Here is a 26,315-nt window from a genome sequence, read left to right as displayed (position 1 = left end):
CTAGGTATTGGGAACAAGGACAGGATGAACACTGAATGGGCTGTTTCTGGGGAGTCAAGGTATTAGGGCTGGGCAAGGTGAGAGGAAGTAAAGCCTGTGATCCCTTTTCCTTTGTTGAAGTCGAGTACAATAAAGTCTCCTCCTCTCCCATTGGCAGCCTTATATGTGATTGAAAAAATCCGTGTAAATAAACTGATTTATTTACTTCTGTTTAAATGTAGAAGTACATTTAAATAATATACTTCTACATTAATTAAAGATTCATATAAGTTAATGTTATTAGAAAAGTATGGGAGCTATCATTCACACTTTAGTATCAATTAGTTTAACCACAGATATAATATTGGCTACATAAAGGAATAGAAGTTTTTATTTGGGTTTAGGGGTTAGTAGATGAGAACTGGCTTAGGTAGATGGCCCCTAAGCAAAAGAGACATGACGACTTATGAGGATGTCAAAGATAAACAGACTTACTCGTTAGGTTTGTTTGGGGTATCTCAACTTCCTTCTGCTAGACGCTAGTTGAGAAGTATAAATCTTTTTTTTTTTTTTTGGCCACTCTGCACGGCTTATGGAATCTTAGTTCCCTGACCAGGGATTGAACCTTGGCCCCTGCAGTGAAAGCGCCAAGTCCTAACCACTGGACCACCAGGGAATTCCCGAGAAGTATAAATTAAGAAGGGCACCAGTAAACACTAGAAACAACTTAATTCTCTTTGGGTAGAAAGAGACATTTCCTCCTTGTCCTGGTTTGGAAATTTTATTTTATTTTATTTTACTTATTATTACTATTTTTTGGCCGTGCGGCGCGGCTTATGGGATGTTAGTTCCCCAACCAGGGATTGAACCCTCGCCCGTGGCAGTGAAAGGGTGGAGTCCTAACCACTGGACCACTAGGGAATTCCCATGGAAATTTTAGATTGATAAAATATGGGGGAAAGGGAGTGACCTGATTTCTTTAGTTCTGGGATTCAAGTTTCCCATCTACTTAGAATGTTAACTCCCTGGTATTGGGTAAGATCTCTTTTCATAGAGATACTGACTCTTTACCTTTTAGATTTGGCTACATATGAGAATCTTCCAGTCTTGGCCTCAGCACTAATTTAATTTCCTTGTTGAACTGAATTGACTCTATGGTAAAAATGAACACTAGCCTAGGTTAGGCTCTATAGCATAATGTTCAGGGTTAACAGCAGTTAGTGCAGGCCAACATCTTATGTGTGCATACATACATCTACAACTTAGAGGAAATGTTGTTTTTATATAATGTATAGGAAAATTATATGGGGATCATATGGGGGGAATGGGAGAGAACAAAAACAAAGAAAGTTGTTTAACTGTATCAGTGTCTAATAATAATAACAGCAGCAACAGCAACAATAACTAAAGCTAACTGAGCTCTTAAATACTGTGCAGAAATAGTTTACAGATATTATTTTCTTTAACCCTAGAAATCCCGAGGGAGGGTATAATAGTATCTCCATTTTACAAATGAGAAAACTAAGGATCAGAGAGGTTAAATAACTTGTACAAGGTCATACAATACTTTGTGATGGAGCTGTAATACAAACCCAGGCACACTTCAGGCCAGCACTTCTACTAGGATAAATTGCTTCCTTATTCTTCTCCATACACATGTAAGTATGCACATCTAGCACGGGGAAAAAAAAAAGAATAAGTAGTGGTTTTCTGCACTGGTCCAAATGCAATCATTTAAGTAAGTCCTAGCTATAGTGTGTTACTGATGTAGGTAGTCATCTGGCTGCCATACCAGAGAGAGCTGGATCGACAGCTGAGCTCTGCCTGTACAAAAAGATAAGAATTCTTACTAAAACAAAGAGCCATCTCTGCAACTGCCTCAGCCTTATTAATCTATAATGTTTTTTATGTACCTGGGAATGCTGCTGAGATGTATCTAACTGTTTGTGAGGTAAACAACCACTGTTTAGTAGTAGGGGCATGATTTTAAGATGGGAAGGAAAACTAATTCTTGACCAACCAGAAATGTAGACAGAGCTAGAAAACCATGACCTAAAAATCATAGCTTCAGCATTCTCCACTAATAGGCCCAAAGAAACGCTGTGGTGTCATCTTTTTGAATTCTAGACTGGGTCATTGGTTCCTGACTCATATTCCCTTCTTCCTCACTCATACTCCCTTCTTCCTCATCTTAGTTTTATGCCTGTAAGCTCCCAAATGCACAGGATGGTATCTGGGTGTCTTGCTTTATGTAGTGCCATGAAGCAGTGGGGCTTTTGTTATTGTGGCTGCCATACAGATTGTTAACAAGAGGAAATGTGACTAAGGTGGAATTAGGGTATGATTCGGAGTATGTTACCAGTGTAGTGAGATACATGATCTGCCCAATGATTGATAACTTGTTTATTCTCTGACTTTTTGGAGGTATGACTGCATGGAGGGTCTTAACTGTTAAATAATAGAATTCTTCTCCACTCAGATCTCACAATCTTTCCTTCTTTGACTTCATAGCACTTTCATATATCTGCTCTTTCCTTTTCTCTTACGAACTGTGGTGTGTTGATGCGATGGACATTTCATTTATGACTGGAAGTGGAAATATATGGCTAAGTAGATACATGGAAATATTTATGTGAAATAACGTGATAAAAACATGTAGAAGTACACATAAAGGATCAAAAGAGATCGGAGAGTATTTTTTTAAATTAATTAATTAATTTGTTTTTGGCTGCGTTGGGTCTTCGTTGCTGCGTGTGGGCTTTCTCTAGTTGCGGCCAGAGGGGGCTACTCTTTGTTGTGGTGCACGGGCTTCTCATTGTGGTGGCTTCTCTTGTGGCAGAGCACGGGCTCTAGGCATGCGGGCTTCAGTAATTGCAGCACACGGGCTCAGTAGTTGTGGCTTGCGGGCTCTAGAGCGCAGGCTCAGTAGTTGTGGCACACGGGCTTAGTTGCTCCGCGGCATGTGGGATCTTCCCGGACCAGGGATCGAACCTGTGTCCCCTGCATTGGCAGGCAGGTTCTTAACCACTGCGCCACCAGGGAAGCCCCCCGGAGAGTCTTATTTATTTATTTATTTAACATCTTTATTGGAGTATAATTGCTTTACAATGGTGTGTTAGTTTCTGCTGTATAACAAAGTGAATCGGCTATAAATATACATACATCCGCATATCTCCTCCCTCTCGCGTCTCCCTCCCACCCTACCTATCCCACCTCTCTAGGTGGACACAAAACACCGAGCTGATCTCCCTGTGCTATGAGGCTGCTTCCCACTAGCTATCTATTTTACATTTGATAGTGTATATATGTCCATGCCACTCTCTCACTTTGTCCCAGCTTACCCTCCCCCCTCCCCCTGTCCTCAAGTCCATTCTCTATGTCTGCGTCTTTATTCCTGTCCTGCCCCTAGGTTCTTCAGAACCATTTTTTTTTTAAGATTCCATATATATATGTTAGCATATGGTATTTGTCTTTCTTTCTGACTTACTTCACTCTGTATGACAGTCTCTAGGTCCATCCACCTCACTACAAATAACTCAGTTTCGTTTCTTTTTATGGCTGAGTAATATTCCGTTGTATATATGTGCCACATCTTCTTTATCCATTCATGTGTTGATGGACACTTAGGTTGCTTCCATGTCTTGGCTATTGTAAATAGAGCCACAGTGAACATTGTGGTACATGACTGTTTTTGAATTATGGTTTTCTCAGGGTATATGCCCAGTAGTGGGATTGCTGGGTCATATGGTAGTTCTATTTTTAGTTTTTTGAGGGACCTCCATTACTGTCCCTGGAGAGTCTTATAGTTGACATTTTTAGTAAAGGGATTCTTTGTATGTTTGTCTGAATGTCTTTATCCTTTACTGGAAAGTTGCTTAAAATATACATTTCCTTCTTGATTCTAATAATGATTCATTATATAACCGTGGACTATGTGAAAGTAACTCTGCATTCAACTGTAGGAAGTATCTGACTCGAGTCTTGTCTTTCCTGCCTTTGACCATGAAGTCAAATTCTTGGCTTTAGAGCTAAGAATACCTTATTGGGCAAGGTCACAAGCTATCAAAATGATTACTCTGGATGTCCAAAGATCTCATTTGTTTATTTTGTTGGATGCCTCTGACAAGTCAGTTAGTTGTGTGTATATGTGTACGTGTGTGTATGTGTGTGTGTGTGTGTGTACTGCCAGGAGTTTCTGAAAAACTGTAAATACAAAGAAAAGATGATTCAGGGCAGCAACCTATCAAACAGAAACTACAAGCTTGGCTCCTAAGAGGTTATCAGGTAGGCAGTGACAGCCTAATAGGATGGATGATTATTTTAAAAAATGAAAAAGGCCCTACATTTTAATGCTAGCCTCAGTTACCTCATTTTTGTGTCTCTCTTCTCAAGCTTACTAACCAAAACAACAATAGCAACAAAAACAAAAAAATCTTTCACTACCATAAGTTATTTGACTCAAGTGAAAAGAGTTGTTGAGGTAATTTTAAAGCTCTGTTGTGGTGTGTAGGTGGAGATAGCTGTATAATACCAGAGTGGGCAGACACTATTACAGACATCTATCACTTCAGTTAGCATCATTTTTTTTTTACACAGTGGCAATCTGTGTGCATTAATTTTTTTTCACTGTGTTAATGTTCATAACTTCAGACATTTGTCGTCTTATTATACTTCAGTTTCAGGCATTTCTTAGGATTAAGGAAGAGACTGTAGTCCACTTAGACTGTATTTGGAGGGGACAATAAAAGTAATTACTCTAAAATTTCCAGGGGTCTAGGTGTCTAAATATGTTCTATAAGGTACCGTGTTAGGTTCAACAATTTAGCTATTCCCTCTTCAGCCTTTCCTTTTCTTCCCTTTTAATTTTTACCTAGATAATTGCAAAAGTGAAAAGAGGAGGCTTTGTTTCAGCATTCTTTTACTTATATGTATTTGAAGCTACAGCCAGACAGGGCCTTATGGAGGCTTGTACTTTCATTTATGCATGTGACTGCTCAGAGGAGAGAGGGTTGTGTGCACATATGTAGTAGCTCATGGCAGAGCGGTGGTTAAAGGTTTGAACATATTGTACCTTGTAGTCCTGAGGGAGGCATTTTGCTCCTCTGTAGACAGGAATCCGCTTGTCAGAGTGGAATGGCTTTTTGTTTTCTCTTTATCTAGTAAAATGCAGTGGGCTAAAAGCCTTTCTGGGAAGCAATTTCTTCCTCCACCACATGAACAGAAGGTCATGGATGCTGTCTCTGAAACAAAGGGGAAGTGGTGATAGAAAAATCAGTGGCTAGGGCATAATTGGATTGGAGCTCTGTCAAAGAGACTACAGTTCTTGTTTAGAAGCTGGACTTTTCTGCTATGCCATGCTTTTCTGTCTTACAGAAATATAAGCAATGAGTACTCTACTTCAGGCTTAATTTTTCAGGCTCTTTTTCTGAGCACTCTATGAGAATAAACTGGCAGCAATCTATTTACTTTTACTTAGTGGTTTTCCAAAAAAATTTTAAGACTTTTCTTAGAGCAGTTTTAAGTTCACAGCAAAATTGAGAGGACAGTACAGAGATTCCCCATGTACTCCCTGCCTCCACACAAACATAGCACTTCCCATTATCAACATCCCCCACCAGAGTGGCACATTTGTTACAACTAATGAACCTACAGTGATACATCATAATCACCCAAAGTCCACAGCTTACCTTAGAGTTCACTCTTGGTGCTGTACATTTGATGGGTTTGGACAAATGTATACTGACATACAGTCATCGTTATATTATCATACAGAGTATATTCACTGCCCTAAAAATCCTCGGTGCTCCACCTATTCATCTTTCCTTCCACCCCTCCCCCGACTCCTAGCAACCACTGATCGTTTTACTATGTCCATAGCTATGCCTTTTCCAGAAAGCCATATAGTTGGAATCATACAGTATGTAGCCTTTTTCAGATTGCCATTTTTCACTTAACATGCATTTAAGGTTCCTTCATGTCTTTCCATGGCTTGATACCTCATTTCTTTTTAGCACTGAATAGTATTCCATTGTCTGGACATACCACAGTTTATTTATCCATTTACCTACTGAAGGATATCTTGGTTGCTTCCAAGTTTTGGCAGTTATGAATAAAGCTGCTATAAAAATCCATGTGCAGGTTTTTGTGTGAACGTAAATTTTCAGCTCCTTTGGATCAATATCAAACTGCATGATTGCTAGATCGTATGGTAAGAATATGTTTATTTTTGTTAGAAACTGCCAAGTTGTCTTCCAAATTGGCTCTACCATTTTTTCATTCCCACTGGCAATGAATTAAAGTTCCTGTTGCTTCACACCCTTGTCAGCATTTGGTGTTATCAGTGATCCAGAGTTTGGCCAGTAGAATAGATGTGTAGTGGTATGTTGTTTTAATTTGCATTTCCCTGATGACATATGATGTGCAGCATCTCTTATATGTTTTTGTGCTATCTGTATATCTTTGGCGAGATGTCTGTTAAGGTCTTTGGCCTATTTTTTATTTTATTTTTTAATTTAATTTTATTTTTGCGGTATGCGGGCCTCTCACTGTTGTGGCCTCTCCCGTTGCAGAGCACAGGCTCCGGATGCGCAGGCTCAGTGGCCATGGCTCACGGGCCCAGCCGCTCCGCGGCATGTGGGATCTTCCCAGACCGGGGCACGAACCCGTGTCCCCTGCGTCGGCAGGCGGACTCTCAACCACTGCGCCACCAGGGAAGCCCTGGCCTATTTTTAAATTGGGTTGTTTCCTTATTGTTGAGTTTTAAGAGTTCTTTATGTATTTTGGATAGCAGTCCTTTATCAAATGTGTCTTTTGCAAATACTTTTTCCCAGGCTATGGCTTACCTTCTCATTCACTTGACATTGTCTTTCACAGAACACAAGTTTTTATTTAATGAAGTCCAGCTTATCCATTATTTCTTTTATTGATTATGCCTTTGTTGTTGTCTCTAAAGTCATTGTCAAACCCAAGATTACCTGGGTCTTTTCCTGTGTTATCTTCTGGGAGTTTTATAGTTTTGTGTTTCACATTTATGTCTATGATCCATTTTGAGTTAGTTTTTGCAAAGGATTTAAAGTCTGTGTCTAAATTCACTTTTTTTTTTTCATGTTTTTTTTTTTTTTTTTTTTTTTTTTTTGCGGTATGCGGGCCTCTCACTGTTGTGGCCTCTCCCGTTGCGGAGCACAGGCTCCGGACGCGCAGGCTCAGCGGCCATGGCTCACGGGCCCAGCCACTCCGCGGCATGTGGGATCTTCCCGGACCGGGGCACGAACCCGTGTCCCCTGCATTGGCAGGCGGACTCTCAACCACTGCGCCACCAGGGAAGCCCCTAAATTCACTTTTTTGCATATGGATTTCTAGTTGTCCCAGCACTATTTGTTAAAAAGATTATCTTTGTTCCACTATATTGCCTTTGCTCCTTTAAAAAAAAAAAAGAGGTATAATTGACATATTATATTAGTTTCAGGTGTACAGCATAATGATTTGATATTTATATGTACTGCAAAATGATCACCACAGTAAATCTAGTTAACATCCATCACCATACATAATTACAGAATTTTTTTTCTTATTTATTTATTTATTTATTTGGCTGTGCCAGGTTTTAGTTGCGGCACGTGGGATCTTTGTTGCCGTGTGTGGAATCTTCGTTGCAACGTGCAGGATCTTTAGTTGCCACATGTGCCGCATGTGGGATCTTTAGTTGTGGTATGTGGGATCCAGTTCCCTGACCAGGGATCAAACCTGGGCCCCCTGCATAGGGAGCGTGGAGTCTTAGCCACTGGACCACCAGGGAATTCCCAGAATTTTTTTCTTGTGATGAGAACTTTTACATTCTTAGCAACTTTCCAATATGTAATATATATTGACTGTAGTCACCATGCTGTACCTTTCATCCCCATGACTAATTTATTTTATAACTGAAAGTTTGTACCTTTTGACCCCCTTCACCCATTTGACCCCCTTAACCCCCCCCCACCATTGGTAACCACCAATTTGTTCTCTGTAAGTTTGGTGGGCTTTTGTTTTGTTTTAAGATTCCATATATGACTGGCCCTCTGTATCCATGGATACAGATTAGTGTTGTTCCACATCTTTTCATGTATCATTTGGCCATCTGTATGTCTTCTTTGGAAAAATATCTATTCAGATCTTCTGATTGAACCTGTATATTGCTTTGGGTAGTATGGGCATTTTAACAATATTAATTCTTCTAGTCCATGAGCATGAATATCTTTCCATTAATTTGTGTCTTCTTCAGTTTCTTTTGTCAGTGTCTTAGAGTTTTCAGTGTACAGATCTTTCACTTTTGTGGTGAAATTTATTCCTAGGTATTTTATTATTTTTGATGTGATTATAAATGGAATTGTTTTCTTAATTTCTCTTTATGATAGTTCATTATTAGTGTATAGAAATGCAATAGACTTTTTGTGTATAGATTTTGTGTCCTGAAACTTTGCTGAATTCACTTATTAGTTCTAAGAATTTTTTGGTGGTCTTTGGGTTTTCTATGTATCATCTGCAAATAATGACAGGTTTGCTTCTTCCTTTTCAATTTGGGTGCCTTTTATTTCTTTTTCTTGCCTAATTGTTCTGGCTAGGACTTGCAGTACTATGTTGAATAAAAGTGGCAAGAGTGGGCATCCTTGTCTTGTTCCTCTTAGAGGAAAAGCTTTTAGCTTTTCATTGTTCAGTATGGTGTTAGCTGTGGGCTTGCCATGTATGACCTTTATTATGTTGAGGTATGTTCCCTCTATACTCACTTTGTTGAGAATTTTTATCATAATGGTTGTTGAATTTTGTCAAATGCTTTTTCTGCATCTAGTGAGATGATCGAATGCTTTTTATCCTTCATTTGGTAAAGGTGGTGTATCACATTGAATGATTTGGGTGTTGAACTATCCTTGCATCCCTGGAATAAACCCCACTTGATCATGGTATATGATCTTTTTAAAGTATTGTTGAATTCTGTTACTATTTTGTTCAGGATTTTTGCATCTAAGTTTATCAGGGATATTGGCCCATAATTTTCTTTTCTTGTGTCCTTGACTGGTTTTGGTATCAAGGTAATGCTGGCCTTGTAAAATGAGTTTGGAAGTATTCCCTCCTCTTTTATTTTTTGGAAGTTTGAGGATTGGTATTAATTCTTTGAATGTTTGGTAGAATTCACCAATGAAGCCATCTGGTGCTGGACTTTTGTTTGTTGGGAGGTTTTTGATTACTGATTCAGTCTCCTTATTGGTAAACAGTCTGTTCATATTTTCTGTTTCTTCATGACTCAGTCTTGGAAGGTTGTATGTTTTTAGGAATTTATCCATTTCTTTTAAGTTGTCCAATTTGTTGACTTACAATTGTTTGTAGTAGTCTCTTATGATACTTTGTATTTCTGAGGTACCAGTTGGAATGTCTCTTTCATTTCTGTGGTGGTTTTTTGTTTGTTTTGTTTTTTTGCTTTTCTTGTTTTTTTTGTTTTTGTCCTCTTTTTCTTGGTGATTCCTGTGGGGTTTTTTTGTTTGTTTGTTTTGGTTTTTTTGCTTTTCTTGTTTTTTTTGTTTTTTTTTGTTTTTTTTGTTTTTTTTGTTTTTTTGTGTTTTTTTTTGCGGTATGCGGGCCTCTCACTGTTGTGGCCTCCCCCGTTGCGGAGCACAGGCTCCGGATGCGCAGGCCCAGCGGCCATGGCTCACGGGCCCAGCCGCTCCGCGGCATATGGGATCCTCCCAGACCGGGGCACGAACCCGTATCCCCTGCATCGGCAGGCGGACTCTCAACCACTGCGCCACCAGGGAGGCCCTGTTTTTTTTGTTTTTGTCCTCTTTCTTGGTGATTTCTTGGTGGTTTGTCAATTTTGTTTATCTTTTCAAAGAACCAGCTCTTGGTTTCATTGATCTTTTCTATTGTCTTTGTAGTCTCTAATTCTTTTATATATATATATAAATTTATTTATTTGTTTTTGGCTGCGTTGGGTCTTCATTGCTGCACACGGGCTTTCTCTGGTTGTGGCAAGTGGGGGCTACTTTTCGTTGCGGTGCACGGGCTCTAGGCACGCGGGCTCAGTAGTTGTGGCTCGTGGGCTCTAGAGCACAGGCTCAGTAGTTGTAGTGCACGGGCTTAGTTGCTCCGTGGCATGTGAGATCTTCCCGAACCAGGGCTCGAACCTGCATGCCCTGAATTGGCAGGCAGATTCTTAACCACTGCGCCACCAAGGACATCCCTCTAATTCATTTATTTCTGGTCTGATCTTTGTTATTTCTTTCCTTCTCCTAACTAGGGCCTCGTTTGTTCTTCTCTTTTAGTTCCTTGAACTGGAAAGTTAAGTTGTTCATTTGAGATTTTTCTTGTTTCTTGAGGTAGGTATTTATTTTTCTTAGCTTCCCTCTTAGAACTGATTTTGCTACATCCCATAAGTTTTGGTATCTTACATTTCCATTTTCATTTGTCTCAAGGTATTTTTTAATTTCTCTTTCAAGTTCTTCATTTTAACCCGTTGGTTGTTCAGTAGCATGTCTCATTTCCACATATTTGTGAATTTTCCAGTTTTCTAGTTTCATACCACTGTGGTCAGAAAAGATGCTTGATATGATTTCAGTATTCTTAAATTTATTAAGACTTGTTTTGTGGCCTAACGTGTGGTCTGTCCTGGAGAATATTCCATGTGCACTTGAGAAGAATGTGTGCCTTTGTTCCTTTGTTAAATACCAGTTGACTGTATTTATATGGGTCTATTTCTGGACTCTCTATTCTGTCCCATTGATCTTTTAATCTGTTCTTTCACCAATACTACATCGTCTTGATTACCCATAGCTTTATAGTATATCTTGGAGTTAGGTAGTGTCAGTCTATCAACAGTGTTCTTCTTCAGTATTGTGTTAGCTATTCTGGGTCTTTTGCCTCTCCATATAAACTTTAGAATCAGTTTGTTAACATCCACAATAACTTGCTGGGATTTTGATTGGGATTGCATTAAATCTATAGATCAAGTTGGGAAGAAATGACATCTTGACAATAAATGCCCATTTATTTAGTTCTTCTTTTATTTCTCTCATCAGAGTTTTATAATTTTCCTCATGTAGATCTTTTACATATTTTGTTAGATTTACACCTAAGTATTTCATTTTCGGAGGTACTAATGTAAATGGCATCATGTTTTTAATTTCAAATTCCACTTGCTTATTGCTGGTATATAGTAAAACAGTTGACATTTGTATATTAACCTTGTATCCTGCAACTTTGCTATAATTGTTTATTCTGGGAGTTTTTTGTTGTTTCTTTTGGATTTTCTACATAGATGATCATGTCATCTGCGAACAGTTTTCTTTCTTCCTTCCCAATCTCTGTGACTTTTATTTCCTTTTCTTATCTTATTTCATTAGCTAGGATACCCAGTACAGTGCTGAAAAGGAGTGGTGAGAGTGGGGGACATCATTGCCTTGTTCTTGATCTTAGCAGGAAAGCTTTGAGTTTTTCACCATTAAGTATAATGTTTACTGTAGGTATTCTGTAGGTGTTCTTTATCAAGTTAATGAAGTTCCCATATATTCTTAGTTTGCTGAGAGTTTTTATCATGAATCGGTGTAGGATTTTGTCAGATGCTTTTTCTTTACCTATTGATATGATCATGTGATTTTCCTTCTTTAGCCTGCTGATGTGATGGATTATATTAATTAATTTTTGAATGTTGAACAAGCCTTGCATACTTGAGATAAATCCCACTTGGTTGTGGTTTATAATTCTTTTTATACATTGTTGGATTTGATTTACTAATATTTTGTTGAGGATTTTTGCATCCATGTTCATGACAGAGAATGGTCTGTAGTCATCTTTTCTTCTAATGTCTTTCTCTAGTTTGGGTATTAGAGTAATGCTGGCCTCACAGAATAAGTTAGGAAGTATTCTCTCTGCTTCTATCCTCTAGAGGAGATTGTAGAGAATTGGTATAATTTATTCCTTAAATGTTTGCTAGAATTCACCAGTGGACCATCTGGACCTGGTACTTTCTGTTTTGGAAGGTTGTTAATTATTGAGTCAATTTATTTAATAGATATAGACCTATTCATATTGTCCATTTTTTCTTGTGTGAGTTTTAGCAGATTGTGTCTTTTAAGGAATTGGCCCATTTCATCTAGGTTATCAAGTTTGTGGGCATAGAGTTGTTCATAATCGTCCTTTATTATCCTTTTAACATCCATGTAATCTGGAGTGGTGTCCCTCTTTCATATCTGATACTAATAATTTGTATCTTCTCTCTTTTCTTTTTTTTTAATATTATCTTTATTTTCCTTTATCATGACTTCCCCAATTCTTATAAAGCTGGTTTCTCCCTACCCTGTAGTCTCATAACATGTTCCGATTTCATTAGGTTGTACTTAATTTTTTTTTCTTTTGGCTGCGTTGGGTCTTAGTTGCAGCATGCAGGATCTTTGTTGAGGCATGCAGGATCTTTCACTGCAGCACGCGGGCTTCTCTCTAGTTGTGGCGCGTGGGCTTCTCTCTAGTTGTGGCGTGTGGGTTTTCTCTTCTCTTGTTGTGGCGCATAGGCTCCAGAGCGTGTGGGCTCTGTTATGGCATGCGGGTTCCAGAGCGCATGGGCTCTGTAGTTTGCATCACGCAGGCTCTGTAGTTTGCGTCATGCAGGCTCTCTAGTTGAGGCGCTGAGCTCAATAGTTGCGGTGCACAGGCTTAGTTGCCCCACGACATGTGGGATCTTAGTTCCCTGACCAGGGATCGAACCCACGTCCCCTGCACTGTAAAGTGGATTCTTTACCACTGGACCACCAGAGAACTCCCTTTCTTTCTTTCCTTAGTTAGCTTATGTAAAGGTTTATCAACTTTATTGATCTTTTCAAAGAATCAGATTTTGGTTTTATTGATTTCCTGTTTTTAATTTCATTGATTTCTGTTCTAATTTTTATTATTAATTTTCTTCTGCTTACTTTGGCTTTAATTTGCTTTTCTTTTTTATGTCCATTGTCATCTGAGAGCAGACATTGTATGATTTCCATTCTCTTAAATTTGTTAAGGTGTGTTACATGGCCTCAAGTGAGGTCTGTCTTAGTGAATGTTCCTTCCATGTGAACTTGAGAAGAATGTGTAATCTGCTATTCTTGGATGAAGTATTCTATAGATGTCAGTTATATTCAGTTGATTGATGGTGCTGTTGAGTTCAACTATGTCCTTACTGATTTTCTGCCTGCTGGATCTGTCCATTTCTGATAGAGGAGTGTCAAAGTCTCCAACTATAATAGTGGATTCATCTGTTTCTCCTAGCAGTTCTATCAGTTTTGGTCTCATGTATTTTGACACTCTGTTGTTAGGCACATGTATATTAAGGATTTTTTTTGTCTTTTTGGAGTATTTATCCCTTTATCATTATGTAATATTTCTTTATCCCTGATGACTTTCCTTGCTCTGAAGACTGCTCTGTCTGAAATTAATATAGCTACTCCCCTTTCTTTTTTTTTTTTTTTTTTTTTTTTTTGCGGTACATGGGCCTCTCACTGCTGTGGCCTCTCCCGTTGCGGAGCACAGGCTCCAAACACGCAGGCTCAGCAGCCATGGCTCATGGGCCCAGGCGCTCCGCGGCATGTGGGATCCTCCCAGACCGGGGCACCAACCCATGTCCCCTGCATCAGCAGGCGGACTCTCAACCACTGCGCCACCAGGGAAGCCCTCCCCTTTCTTTTGATTAGTGTTACCATGGTATATCTTTCTGCATCCCCTTACTTTTAATCTATACATGTCTTTATATTTAAAGTGTGTTTCCTATAAACAACATATAGTTGGGTCTTTTTTTTTGATCCACTCTGATCATCTCTTTTAATTGGTGTATTTAGACTATTGACATTTAAAGTGATTATTGATAGTTGGTTTAATATCTACCATATTCATTATGCTCACAGTTCAGGAGGCCGAAGGTCCAAAATCAAGGTGCATGCAGAGCTATGCTCCCTCTGGAGGCTCTCAGGAGAATCCTTTCCTTAACCTCTTCCAGCTTCTGGTGGCTTCCAACAATTTTTGGCTTGTGGCCACATCACTCCAAACTCTGATTCTGCCTTCACATCACCTTCTTCTTTGCCTCTCTCTTATAAGGATACTTGTGATGGCATTGAGGGTCCAACTGTATAGTCTAGGATAACCTCTTCATCTCAAAACCCTTAATTTAGTCATCATATAAGGTAACATTCACAGGTTCTAGGAATTAGAACATGGGCATATCTTTGAGAACTATTATGGGTTGAATTGTGCACCTATATTTACATGTTGAAATCTTAGTCCCAAGTACCTCAGAATGTGACCTTATTTGGAAATAGGATCATAGACGTAATTAGTTGATATGAGGTCATACTGGAGTAGGGTAGGCCCCTAATCCAGTATAACTGGTGTCCTTATAAAAAGAGGAAACAGGACACAGACATACACCCAGGGAATAAAGATTGGAGTTATGCTGCCACAAGCCAAGGAAGACCAAAGATTGCTGGCAAACCACCAGAAGCTAGGAGAGAAACATGGGACAGATTCTCCTTCACATCCTTCAGAGGGAACCAGCCCTGCTGACACCTTGATTTCAAACTCTGGCCTCCAGAATTATGAGACAATAAATTTCTGTTGTTTAAGACCCCAGGTTTGTGGTACTTTGTCAGCTCTAGCAAACTAGTATAGGAGCTGTTATTGTCCTACCACACTATGGTTGAAATTAGCAGTTTGCTATAGTGAGTTGTTACCAAGAAGTAGGGACTAGGAGTACCAGAGTCTACTTAGATCTTCCCTGACACCCATCGGTATGCTTGATGGTTTTTATATTTATCCTTTCTCTTCTCTCTTCTCCTAACAGATGGGCCTGTTGTAATGTGATATGACGGTTAATAGGATCCCATTACCACCTGCTGGTTTGTCTCCATTCTGATATAATGGGGGGAAGGTGGAGGAGTGGGGGTTCTATGTAACTGGATCAATTTGTTATCATTTTAGACCACAATCAAAAATTGACTATTGGTTTTCACAAATGTCTCTAGTGAGAGACTTAGTGTACACAAAGGATCCATTATTAAAATCAAGGCATTTCCTATTGTGTATTTTTCCAGGTACCTCCAAACTTGAGTAAGCCTGGGGACACGTTTCCAGAAACTAGTCCATGAATAATTTTCTCAATTCATTCAGAGCTTCTTTAGCTTTTGTGGGTTCAATTTAATAAAAAAATATTTGAATATTTGCAATGTGCTAGACACCATGCTAGATACTGTGACAGAAAGATGGATAAGATATCAACAGATTCATTGTCTCATAGGGGAAGCAGACACATAAAAATGTAATTACTTGTAATATGATAAATGTAATAATATAAGTATTTGCAAGTATTGAGAGGTCTGTTAGACATCAGGGAAGGTTTCATGGAGGAAATGATGCTTTAACTGGCTTTGAAAGGTAAATAGAAATTTGCCAGACAGAGAAGGTGAAGAACATTCCACACATAAGAGAACAGCAGATACAAAAGAATGAAACAGCATAGCGTGTTCAGAGAAACTACAGATAGCTTTATGTTGCTGGAGCATAAATTTTGGTGGAGAGCAGCAAGAGGTGAGGCTGGAGAGGTTAGCAGGGGCAGTTTCCCCAGTATTTGATGTTGTTGCTGTATTAGATCACTATGAAAGTCAAGGAGCATGTGGATAAGTGTTACTGTTAGGCAGCATAGATTCCATTCTTTTCCCCTGCCTGCCTGTGTTCTTTTATTATAGACTTCTATTCAGTGGCCAACATTCTAAAATATCTCTCTAATGGCTAAAAAGCAAACATCCAAATTTAATGAGTTTGCCATTTGCCTGGTTTTATTTCAGAACTTTCCAAGTTAGACACAAAGATAAATCAGCCGAATATGTCAACAAATCAGGGTAAGAAGTTTTTTCTGCATTAAATTAAGGTGACAAGGCAGAATCAGTATACCCTGTATAAGCTTCTGGTTTATTCTAGAGACTGCCAAACCATTTGAGTCTTGTCTTTGCCCATTTCTTTATCAGCCTGTAACCTCTTCTATGGTTGCTAAGGCTCTGGGCACTTAAGATTTGATAGCTTGTTTAAAACAAAAGTGTATTGCTGCATTTTGAAATTATTTTAGAGTGAGTGAGTGTAATCTTGTAAGCTTGCCCCAACAATCTAAGCACTCAGTTTTGGAGACCGAGATCTCTCTCTCCTTCTCCTCTCCCCTCTGTCTTTCTCTCTCCGTCGCTCTCTCTCTTCCCCAGCTTTAATTTTTCTTTTGGCTTAACTGTTACAGTAGTAAATTGTATACGCCCTTACAAGGCAGGGTTTTAGTTATTGTATGCTCTGTACTGTGACTCATATATGCTCTGCTCAGTTTGTTGAAAGCATTCAGAATCTCCTGTATTATCAAGAAGTGTTTAGAATATTCTTTTTCCGTAATGAAATTTTCAGCAGTCCAAGAGAAAAACACAGTGTAGTAGATTTTCCTAACTTTAAAGGTTATGGTCCACACTGTTCACAATGCATGTTTGTCCTTCCCACCCATATGTGAGATCCAGGGATGACATCGCTTACTGTGTAGGAAATTAGACGATAAAAGTATTTGATGTTCTTTGGGACTTCCGCGGTGGAGCAGTGGTTAAGAATCTGCCTGCCAGTGCAGGGAACGTGGGTTCAATCCCTGGTCCAGGAAAATCCCACATGCCACGGAGCAGCTAAGCCCATGTGCCACAACTGCTGAGCCTGAGCTCTAGAACCCGTGAGCCACAACTACTGAACTTGTGCTGTAGGACCCACATCCTGCAACTCCTGAAACCCACACGCCTAGAGCCCGTGTTCCGCAAAAAGAAGCCACCTCAATTAGAAGCCCACACACCACAACAAAGAGTAGCCCCCACTTGCCACGACTAGAGAAAGCCCATGTGCAGCAACGAAGACCCAACACAGCTGAAAAATAAATTAATTAATTTAAAAAACAAACAAACAACAACAAAAAAAGTACTTGATGTTTTTCAAGGGCTCATTATATCCTAATAAGAATTTGGGAAGAGAGATGAGATTGAAAAATATAAGTTTGTAATTTCAACAAGAACTTAATAGGACTGTGTGATAATCATTTTGACCCAAAAAGAAGTTTCCTTGCTTTGTTAAGAACTAAAGTTGTCCCTTTGGGAACTTTAATGGTACCCCAACTAAGTGGCTACATCTGGAAAGTAGAATACTAAAAGGCCTACCGTTAGCCAAGAGCTATGGAGAAAGCAATTAACCATGTAACTGACAGGGGACCAAGCCCTGCTGAATTGTCCCTGGGATTTCTCTGCTCCTAGGCACTGGTCCTTTAAAGTTTGTTGAGCATTTAATCCATCCAAGTAAGTAGCTACCAGCTAAAGAAAGATAATGGATCTGTTGTCGTTAATTCTTTAGCATAGTTCCCAAGAGTGCCCTGGCATTTAGTAAAGAGCCGGCCATTAGGTACTGAGGGAGAGGGGCAGCCAGGAATGAGAAAAGATGTCCTTCTGCCTGAAACTCCATACCTTAGTGAAGAGTGATCTTTAACTCCTTCAGTTTCAAGAGCAGCGTGATAGGGTACCTCTCCTACTGTTTTGTCCTTCCCAACTCAGACACTATATAGCTATTGTTTTTAAGGAGCCCTGAGGCAAAAATTGATTATGAGATAGAATAATTTATTTGGTATACTATGTGAAAATGAAAATGGAATTCCACATTAGGGTCCAATTGATAAGTATTCTTAAAGGTATAGAATGAGATATTTTATTACATATTCCATGTCCACGTTCCTTACATAGAAAATGAGGAAAAATCTATATCCTGAAAACCATCATGTATTGGTTAGGAATGGTTTCAGCTACAAGTACCTAACGGTAGCTTAAAACTTCATGAACACCTGTAACACAAGAAGTCTAAGAATTAAGACTGAGCAATTAAGCAAGGTTATTGAGGACTTTCTACCTCTCTGTTCTGCCATTTTTAGCTATTTTACCTTTTTAGTCTCATTGTCAGAGGATGAGGAAGAAAAAAGGAGTAGCACCAGGAATTTTCTTCTTCTAGCTTTCCCTTTTGTAAGGAAGCAAATGCTATCTCAGAAGTGCAGTCTTCTGCCCCAACCCCCAGTGGATTTCTGTGTCTCATTGGCCTGAACTGTGTGATGGCTTTAATCTTAGCTGCATGGGAAACTGAAAAAATGAGTATGTGGCTTTTCAGCCTCTATAATGGGAGGCAAGCAAGGGAGAAGGGTTGGGAATGAGGGTTGGGTTTAGAAACTAATAGTGTCTTTCCCAAACCTCTTCCATTTCTGTTCCCCACCCCCACCCCCCCCACCCTCCCCCAAGCAATCTAATATGCAAGGCATTGACAACAGTCATTTCAGGACCAGAGAGGCCTGATAAGCCATACAGATTACCAGTTTTAAAGCCACTGGACACAGAATTTAGTTTATGGCATTACTGAAAAAAGTCACATGAAAATAGTATTAAAAAGAGAGAAGGGGGCTTCCCTGGTGGCGCAGTGGTTGAGAGTCTGCCTGCCGATGCAGGAGACACGGGTTTGTGCCCCGGTCCAGGAGGATCCCACATGCCGTGGAGCGGCTGGGCCCTTGAGCCACGGCCGCTGAGCCTGCGCATCCGGAGCCTGTGCTCTGCAGCGGGAGAGGCCACGGCAGTGAGAGGCCCGTGTACCGCCAAAAAAAAAAAGAGAGAGAGAGGGAGGACTTCCCTGGTGGCGCAGTGGTTGAGAGTCCGCCTGCCAATGCAGGGGACACGGCTTCCAGCCCTGGTCCGGGAAGATCCCACATGCTGCAGAGCAGCTAAGCCCATGTGCCACAACTACTGAGCCTGCGCTGTAGAGCCCGTGAGCCACAACTGCTGAGCCTGCGTGCCACAACTACTGAAGCCTGCAGGCCTAGAGCCTGTGCCTGCAACAAGAGAAGCCAATGCAACGAGAAGCCCGTGCACCACAACGAAGAGTAGCCCCTGCTTGCCGCAACTAGAGAAAGCCCGCATGCAGCAATGAAGACCCAGTGCAGCCATCAATCAATCAATCAATCAATCAATCAAAACAAAAAGAGAGAGAGAGGGATTTTGGGAAGGTGGCAGAGTAGAAAGGATCAAGAATCTGTTTCCCCACATAGACAACAATTGCACTGGCAGAATCTGTCTGATGTAACTATTTTGGAAATTTGGAGTCTGTTGAAGGCTTGCAACTTCTAGGGGAAGAATTGGAGGGTAAATTGTGGTTCATTTCAGTCAATTTCAACTCAGCACAGTAGCAGCTACCCATCCCCCCACCCTCAGCCAGTGCCAGGCATCTGTGCATGTGTTCCTAGAGCAGTTTGCACACAGCATTCGGGGGAGCTAGGATGGTCAAAAAGGTCCTTTCCTCTAAGTAGCAGAGATCTATGCTCTGGGTGCTGATTGTTGCTTCTGATCACAGAGGTATAGACAGGTAGCCACTTTGTTGAACCTCTTCACATTGTTACAAGCCCCTCCCTCTCTGGCTGAAGTGACTTCTAGGGGATTTAAAGGGCCTGTGCCCTTTTCCCCCCTTCATTTTTCACTTTTTTTCCCCTTTTGGAAGCCAGACATTAAAGTCTAGGACATTCAAAAACAGCCACATATATGGGGAAAGTTAGGAAGTGACTGTGCATGCCTAGGGAAAGTGTTAGAAAAGACCTGAGAAGACATTAAATTTACACCTCATGCTGATCCTTGGCACAGAGACACCCTACAACAATCATAAAAACAAAAACAATATCAAAAATTAGCAAATTCTGCAGAAGGGGGAAAGAATCTGATTTCCAGAGTTGCTGTTTTATTAGATTGAAATGACTGGTGTTCAACAAAAAACCACAAGGCGTACAAAGCAACAGCAAAGTATGGCCCATTCAAAGGATAAAAAAAAAATCGGGCTTCCCTGGTGGTGCAGTGGTTGAGAGTCCGCCTGCTGATGCAGGGGACACGGGTTCGTGCCCCGGTCCGGGAAGGTCCCACATGCCGTGGAGCAGCTGGGCCCGTGAGCCATGGCCGCTGAGCCTGCGCCTCTGGAGCCTGTGTTCCACAATGGGAGAGGAGGCCCACGTACCGCAAAATAATATATATATATATATAAACTGTCCCTGAGAAAGACCTCATGGCAGATTTGCTAGACAAACACTTAAAAACACCTGTCTTAAATCTCAAAGAACTAAAGGAAGATGTAGAGAAAGTCAAGAAAACAATGTATGAACCAAACATAAATATCAATAAAGAGATAGAAAACCTAAAAAGAAATTCTGGGGCTGAAAATTCAGTTACTGAAATGAAAAATTCACTAGAGGGATTCAAAGGCAGATTTGAGCAGGCAGAAGAAAGAATCAGTGAACTCAAAAATAGGAGTTTGGGGAATTCCCTGGCAGTCCAGTGGTTAGGACTCAATCCTTTCACTGCCAGGGCCCGGGTTTGATCCCTGGTTGGGGAAGTAAGACCCCGCAAGCCGTGCAGTGAGGCCAAAAAAAAAAAAAAGAAAAGAAAATAGGCATTTGGAAATTATCAAGTGTGAAGAACAGAAAGTGAATACTTACAAGAAGCAAGCAAAGCCTAAGGGACCTGTGGGATACCATCAGGCAGACAAATATATGCATTGTGGGAGTTCCAGAAGTAGAGGGAGGGAGGGAATAGAGAAAGAAAGAAGAAGGGGCAGAGAGAAAAATTGAGGAAATAATGTCTGAACAATTCCCAAATTTGGTGAAAGACGTACCTATAAACATCCAAAAAGCTCATACTCCTGGGGCCTTCCCTGGCCTTCCAGTGATTAAGACTTTGCCTTCCAATGCAGAGGGTGCAGGTTTGATCCCTGGTCGGGGAGCTAAGATCCCACATGCCTCAGGGCCAAAAAACCAAAACATAAAACGGAAGCAATATTGTAACAAATTCAATAAAGACTTAAAAAACAAATTAAAAAAAAAACCTCTCAAACTCCAAGGAAGAAGAACTCAGAGACCCACACCAAAACACATTGTAACACACTTTCAAAGGCCAAAAGCAAAGAAAGAATCTTGAGAGCAGCAAGAGAGAAGTGAATCATCACATACAAGGAATCATCAATAAGATTATAAGTAGACTTCTGATCAGAAACTTTGGAGGCCAGAAAACAGTTGACCAAACATATACAAAGTGCTAAAAGAAAAAAACTGACAACCAAGAATCCTATATCCAGCAAAACTGCCCTTCAAAAGTGAGAGAGAAATTAAGACATTCCCAGAGAGGTAAAAGCTGAGGGAGTTCGTGACTGCTAGACGTGCCCTGCAAGAAATGCTTGAGGGAGTCTTGAAAAGTGAAATGAAAGTATACTAGACAGTAACTCAAAGCTGTGGGGAAAAATAAGAATCTCAAAAGTAAATACATGGGCAATTATAAAGCTAATATTATTACTCTTAAGAATGAATGACTTGTAATTGTACTTTTTGTTTCCTACATGATTTAAGACAGTAATACATTTAAGGAAAAAAATTTATATTGTAAAAGCTAGTATTACTGTAACTTTGGTTTGTCACTTCAAATATTGTTTTTCATGTAATTTAAGAGATTAATGCATTTAAAAAAATTATTTATGTTTTGGGGTCCGCAATGTATAAAGTTGTAATTTTGTGACATCAGCAACTGAAAGGGGTAGGCAGAGAACTGTAAAGGAGCGGAGTTTTGGTATGTTACTGAAGTTAAGCTGGTATAAATTCAAATTAGCGTATTAAAACTTTAGTATATTAACTGTAATCCCCATGGTAATCACAAAGAAAATAGTTGTAGAATATACACAAAAGGAAATGAGAAAGAACTTTAGACTTTTCACTACAAAAAATCAACACAGAAGAAGACAGTAATGCAAGAAATGAGGGGCAACAAAGCTATAAGACATATGGAAGACAAATAGCACAATGACAGAAGTAAGTTCCTCCTTATTAGTAATTACTTCAAATGTAAATGGATTAAACTCTCCACTCAAAAGACAGAGATTGACAGAATGGATAAAAACACATGATCCAAAAAAGAATGCAGTATTGCCATTTGCAGCAACATGGATGAACCTAGAGAACATCATGCCAAGTGAAATAAGCCAGACAGAGAAAGACAAATATTATATGATATCACTTATATGTGGAATCTAAAAAATAATGCAAATGAATCTTTATAAAATAGAAACAGACTCACAGACCTAGAAAACAAACTTATGGTCACCAAAGGAAATGGGGGATAAATTAGGAGTATGGGATTAACAGATACACACTACTGTATATAAAATAGATAAGCAATAAGGATTTACTGTATAACACAGGAAACAATATTCAATATCTTGTAATAACCTATCATTGAAAATAATGTGAAAAAATATGTATAACTGAATCACTTTGCTGTACACCAGAAACTAATGCAATATTGTAAATCAACTACACTTTAATAAAAACAAAACAAAACAGAAAACCCTATATGATCCAACTGTATGCTGTCTACAAGAGACTTACTTGAGACCCAAAGACACAAACAGGTTGAAAGTGAATGGATGGGAACTTCCCTCGTGGTCCAGTGGGTAAGACTTTGTGCTCCCAATGCAGGGGGCCCAGGTTCAATCCCTGGTCAGGGAACTAGATGCTGCATGCATGCCACAACTGAGTTCTCATGCCACAACTAAGAAGTCCACAACTAAGAGTTCACATGCCGCAACTAAGAAGTCCGTGTGCCGCGACAAAGATCCCACGTGCTGCAACTAAGACCCAGTGCGGCCAATAAATAAATAAATAAATATATTTTAAAAGTGAATGGATGGGGCTTCCCTGGTGGTGCAGTGGTTGAGAGTCCGTCTGCCGAAGCAGGGGACATGGGTTCGTGCCCTGGTCCTGGAAGATCACACATGCCACAGAGTGGCTAGGCCCGTGAGCCATGGCTGCTGAGCCTGCACATCTGGAGCCTGTGCTCCGCAATGGGAGAGGCCACAACAGTGAGAGGCCCATGTACCGCAAAAAAAAAAAAAAAAAAAAGTGAATGGATGAAAAAAGATGCTCCGTGCAAATAGTATCCAAAAGAACACAGTGGTGGCTCTAATAATACCAGAATAAATAGATTTTAGATCAAAATAGGTTACAAGAGACAAAGAAGGACATTATATATTAATAAAAGTTTCAGTGCAGTAAGAAGATGTAACAACTATGTATAAGACTCATAGAAGACTCTTAGAAGAAAAAGAAGACTCTTAGAAGAAAAATAGGACAAAAGCTTCATGATATTGGATTTGACAGTGATTTCTTGGATATGACACCAGAGGAGCAAGTAAGAGAAAAAATAGGTTGGATTTTATTAAAATTAAAACATTTTTGTACATTTAAAGACAATGTCCACAGAGTAAAAAGGCAACCTACAGAATGGGAGAAAATGTTTGCAAGTCATATATTGGATAAGGGATTAATACCCAGAATGTATAGAGAATTTCTAAAACTCAGCAACAACAAAAAAACAACCTGATAAAAAAATAGGCGAGGGACTTCCCAGGTGGCGCAGTGGTTAAGAATCCGCCTGCCAATGCAGCGGACATGGGTTCGAGCCCTGGTCCGGCAAGATCCCACATGCTGCGGAGCAACTAAGCCTGTGCGCCACAACAACTGAGCCTGCATTCTAGAGCCTACGAGCCACAACTTCTGAGCCCACATGCCACAACTCTGAAGCCCACGTGCCTAGAGCCCATGCTCTACAAGAGAAGCCACTGCAATGAGAAGCCTGAACACTGCAATGAAGAGTAACCCCTGCTCGATGCAACTAAAGAAAGCTCATGCACAGCAACGCAGACCCAACACAGCCATAAATAAATAAATAAATAAATAAATAATTTTAAAAAATAGGCGAAAACTTTGAATAGACATTTCTCCAAAGAAGATATACAAGTAGCCAACCAGCACATGAAAAAATGCTCAATATCACTCATCATTAGGGAAATGCAAATCAGAACTACAATTATATACTACTTCACACCCATTAGAATGGTTACTTAAAAAAAAAAACAGATAATAACTAGTGTTGGCAAGAATATGGAGAAATTGGAACTCTTCTGCCTTGTTGTTGGGAATGTAAGATGGTATAGCCAATGAGGAAAACAGTATGACAGTTCCTCAAAAAATTAAAAATAGGGTTACTGTATGATCCAGCAATTCCACTTCTGGGTATATACCCAAAAGAACTGAAAGCAGAGATATTTGTACAACTGTATTCATAGCATTATTCACAATATCTAAAATGCAAAAGCAACCCAAGTGTCCATCTACTGATAAATGAACAAAAAAATGTGGAATATACATACAGTGGGCTATCATGCAGCCTTAAAAAGAAGGAAATTCTGCAATGTGCTACAACGTGGAGGAACCTTGAAGATGTGCTAAGTGAAATAAGTCACAAAAAGACAAATACTGTATGATTTCATTCGTATGAGGTGCTTAGAGTAGTCAGAATCATAAGGACAGAAAGTATAATGGTGGTGCCAGGGAATGGGGGAAGGGGAGAATGGGGAGTTATTGTTTAATGGGTATAGAGTTTCAGTTCTACAAAATAGAGTTGGAGACTTCCCTGGTGGTGCAGTGGTTGAGAATCTGCCTGACAGTGCAGGGGACATGGGTTCGAGCCCTGGTCCGGCAAGATTCCATATGCCGCGCAGCAGCTAAGCGCGTGTGCCACAGCTACTGAGCCTACGCTTTAGAGCCTGCAAGCCACAACTACTGAGCCCACGTGCCACAGCTACTGAAGCCCACGCACCTAGAGCCCATGCTCCACAACAAGAGAAGCCACTGCAGTGAGAAGTCCACACACCGCAACAAAGAGTAGCCCCCGCTTGCCGCAACTAGAGAAAGCCCGCACGTAGCAATGAAGACCCAACACAGCCAAAAAGAAAAAAAGAAAAAGAGTTATGGGGGATGGATGGTGGTGATGGTTGCCAACAATATGAATGTATTTAATACCACTGAACTGTATACTTAAAATGGTTTATATGGTAAATTTTATGTTATGTGTATTTTACCACAATAAAAAAATAAAAAGAGAGCAAGAGGAGGAGGAGAAAAGATTTATACTTACTGCTTTCCTGTGATACTGGGGAATCCCATGGAAGTTGAGATGACCAGGACTTTCTAAGTACATTGAAACCTGAAGTAAAATTATATTTCTCAATCCCATAATAAACAAGATTCATAAATAAAATAAAACTAAAATACCTAATTTTCCTCAGTTAAACTGACAAGAAATTATATTTGCCACCCTCTTTTCTACACTGCCCAATCCCTGGTTGGAGTTGGCCTGTATGACCTTTGGAGCTTGTTTCCTTTCTGCTGTGAGTTATTAGGCAAAAGATACCACCCATGGGGCTCATGATTTTTCACATTTGTCATAAACAGGAGGAGGGAACAGGAACGAAAATAAAATGAGTGATCGGGTGTGGCTGAGTGTTTAAAACTTCTGCTACTTAGAGGAGTAGTTGCATTATTGGTCTGTATGTTATGGAATAATGCATTAATGTTAATCCCAGATCCTAACAGTGAAGATCCAGCAATTCAGTGTTGACTGTGGGTTTGAATATCATTTTTCCACTCCCCAACCCCCAACTGGTTTGTTGATTTGATTGTTATATACCTTTTCCTCTTGTCAGATTCTCCAGGGTAAACTTTGTAAACAAAGGAATCCAGTTCTTGACATGGCTTGACTCCTGTGGGATGCTGATATTCTGCCCAATAAAATTCAAGTAATTGAGATCTTAAAAGAAAATGCTTAAAAGGATGTGGTTAAAATTACCACTAGTGGTTTGGGGAGTGAAGAAGGAAAAGGTTGCTGTTGATGAATTGACATTTTTTGCACAGAGCATTTTAGTTGGTAATAAAGTTCAGTAATGGACTCAGATACCCAAAGAAAGTAAATTGACCCACAAGACATAGCACCAGTGTCCTTTCATACAACAGCAATATAACTCCAGTGTACTGAAAGTGTCCTAAGTGCCTTTCTGTAATAAAGGGAATCTGGTGTCTAACAAAACAGTGGGAAGGATACACTGATTCTCACTTATTTGCATGATGAAATATACTTTGGAAATGGAGATGGAAGGGGATCAGATCATTCTGAAAGTGTGCCCTGTTAAAGGTCTTAGAATCTAAAGGTGATAAAGCTTTTCAACAGTTTTTCTCATACCACTATATAAAACTTGACCTAATCACTTAAAAAGGAATTTATTGGGCTTCCGTGGTGGTGCAGTGGTTGAGAGTCCGCCTGCCGATGCAGGCGACGTGGGTTCGTGCCCCGGTCCGGGAGGATCCCACGTGCCGTGGAGCGGCTGGGCCCGTGGGCCATGGCCGC

At 40.0% G+C, this 26,315-nt stretch overlaps 1 protein-coding gene across 12 annotated transcripts in view; it reads left to right on the top strand.

Annotated features, from left to right (window-relative positions):
* LOC309812821 (cyclic AMP-dependent transcription factor ATF-7) overlaps positions 1-26,315 on the top strand; it is a 92,550-nt gene that overhangs the window by 28,529 nt on the left and 37,706 nt on the right. The window contains exon 2 of one of the 12 annotated variants that reach the window (XM_082637012.1): positions 14,807-14,861. The exons of the other annotated variants lie outside the window; for them this stretch is intronic. The gene's annotated coding sequence lies outside the window, so the exon portion shown is untranslated. The remainder of the gene's footprint in view (positions 1-14,806; positions 14,862-26,315) is intronic. 12 annotated transcript variants of the gene reach the window in all.

Source organism: Mesoplodon mirus (assembly GCF_964341445.2).
Source record: "Mesoplodon mirus genome assembly, chromosome: 11".
NCBI lineage: Eukaryota > Metazoa > Chordata > Mammalia > Artiodactyla > Ziphiidae > Mesoplodon > Mesoplodon mirus.
The sequence above is the reverse complement of the archived record's forward strand: the minus strand, read 5'-3'. Positions and strand labels throughout refer to the sequence as shown.